Source organism: Oryzias latipes, chromosome 13 (genome assembly GCF_053564925.1).
Source record: "Oryzias latipes strain Hd-rR chromosome 13, Olatipes_Hd-rR_3.1".
Taxonomy (NCBI): domain Eukaryota; kingdom Metazoa; phylum Chordata; class Actinopteri; order Beloniformes; family Adrianichthyidae; genus Oryzias; species Oryzias latipes.
The window spans coordinates 5,821,527-5,823,965 of NC_136249.1; the positions used below are offsets into that span (position 1 = coordinate 5,821,527).

Sequence of the window (2,439 nt, forward strand, 5' to 3'; positions counted from 1 at the left end):
TATACGAGACGATCTTCCAAACGTGCTTTTTATTAATGTTATGAATATTATGAAGCGCCTGTTCGCTCATCGTTTTATTTTTATTCCGTATGGTCAGTGCTTTTTTTGTGGAAGAACGGAGCTGGAAGAAGGCTTAGGACAGGCTAAGATGGGCTAACAACATTAGCCTTGTTTGATCATGGACACAAAATCCAGGACCATGAAATGCTGCAATCTGCATCTTGTCTGCACGTAAATGTGTGGGAATAACATCAGCCTTCATTTTGTCGGGACACAACTGGAAACACAATTCCACACGATCGTTTGAACAGTTTCTAAGGACTGAGCGACATTTCTGCTTTGAAAAGTTCGCACACGCCTCAAAGCCCGTGTGTGAGCTGGCGGCCCAAGCTCTGCTCGGACGCGGCTCTCCTGAACTATTCCGGCAGCCGCTAACCCAGAGCGGCGGGACGGATCGCAGTCCAAGTCTCCCACACAAAACAAAACAACAAAACGCACACGTAACAAAGCACCCTCCCCTCCCCTCAAACACACATTAATAAATCCGGCTGCTCTGCTCAGAGACACGGCCCACTCGGTCCACTGGCACCCGAGCCCGAATGCAGAGCTCGGGTGCAGGGTCCGGACGTCAGTGGGCATGAAGCGCTCCTCGCATCCCCCTCATCAGGGTGTAGAGGCGAAGAGGCAGCGGGGCGAGAGCAGAGCGGCGCTTTGCACGGGGCTTCCGCAGAGAAGCTGGTCGGTCCCGTATGAGCTCCAAAGCTTTCTCTCAGCGAAACACCCTCTATGCATGACGTCAACAAGAGCAGTAGTGACACACGATCGGAATGAACCGTTTACATGCACAACGATCGGATCAACAATCGGTATAACCCACCTATCTTGATCGGAAAATTTTTTTAGATCCGAACGAGTCTGATCGGGGCAGACAATTCCAAACGGCATGTTTATGTCATGATAATGTGGGGGGTGGAACCCAGATGCTGTAACCCAGAACAAGGACAGGTGAGTTTAGAGGTAAGAAGAGTTTTATTGTTTCTCCAGATGTGTAGTTGTTCGTGGCTGGTGGTGACGTGGACGAGCCTGATGGCGTGGCTGGAGGGCTTAATGCGGTTGGCGTAGGCTGTGGTTTCTTGTAGGCTTCTGTGTAGCTGAGAGGATGATCCACGCTGACTTCACTCTTGGGTGGTTGAAGATCCTGAGACAAGGAGCAGAGGTTTAGAGCGAGAACGAAGCATAACATAAAGTTTCTGAGCATGACTTGGACCAGGGCTAGTCACCATAAGGGGTAACGAACTGGCGATGAACTGTGGAGAGGAGTCTCCTTTTAAGCAGCAGCAGCAGATGATGATGAGAGTGGAGTCAGCTGGTGGCAATCAGGCAGAGAAGCAGGCAGAGCTGGGAGGGGGAGGAGTCCGACAGGCAACATGACAGTTTACATGACTCATTTTTCTTCCGATGAGGCGTTCTTTCCGATTACTTTTGCCCATGTAAAAGCGGCTACTGAAACTTAAGGGTGATCATTGCACTGGTTCAGAGAACACACAAGTTTGTGCAGATAAAGGCTGAGTGGGGAAGGTTTCTGCCAGACAAATACATCAGATTAGGAGAGCAGCTGTTAGAAAACCAATACAAAGCAGCAAGCACATTTTTTAAGCTGCTCGTGTCTCTGGAGTCCCACCAACATCAAAGTGTAGGATCCTACAAAGGCTTGCAATTACCGTATTTTCACACCATAGGGCGCATGGTAAATGGTAAATGGCGTATACTTATATAGCGCTTTCTACCTTCTTACGAAGGCCCAAAGCGCTTTACAGTCACAGTCCCATTCACCCATGCACACACACATTCACACACACATTCACACACTGGCGGCGGCTCCGCTGCCGAACACTGGCGCCAACCTCCTACCAGAGGCAAAGTGGGGTTCAGTGCCTTGCCCAAGGACACTTCGACACATGGGCGTGCAAGGCGGGAATCGAACCTGCAATCTTACGATCATGGGTCGACCGCCTTACCGCTGCACCACGACCGCCCACCGCATTGGCGCATTGGGTTATAGGACGCGGTCTCAGTTACGGGGGATTTTTCAGTCTCTGACATTAAAAAGGCGCACCGGGTGTTAGGGCGTGGGCACGTTAACGCCCGTTCAGACCCTCAGAGCCTTCAGAGTGGGATAATAAAAGAACCAGTCTCTGTTCTTTTAGAGGAAACCATTTCTTTCACTGTTCTCCCTAACTGAGTAACACAAACTGAATGTGCGATCGCAGACTCACTTGCGCTCAGCACCTGACCCCCCCTCTTTGTTGCTCACCCAGGTGCATCTGCTTTCTTCCTTCCTACACACGCGCTTAAGAGACAGCTTAAGCACACACACAAACACTCAGTGTGTGTTTAAACATGCAGCAGGAGCAAATCTGAGTTAGTTTTGATTTTTAC

General features: G+C 50.1%; 1 long non-coding RNA gene across 1 annotated transcript; it reads right to left on the reverse strand.

Annotated features, from left to right (window-relative positions):
• Window positions 1-1,010: 1,010 nt before the first annotated feature.
• On the reverse strand, window positions 1,011-1,436 carry LOC105355517 (uncharacterized). Its single transcript, XR_909907.3, has 2 exons — window positions 1,281-1,436; window positions 1,011-1,198 (listed from the first exon to the last, which is right to left on the reverse strand). It is a non-coding gene; the product is annotated as an uncharacterized LOC105355517 (long non-coding RNA).
• Window positions 1,437-2,439: the final 1,003 nt, after the last annotated feature.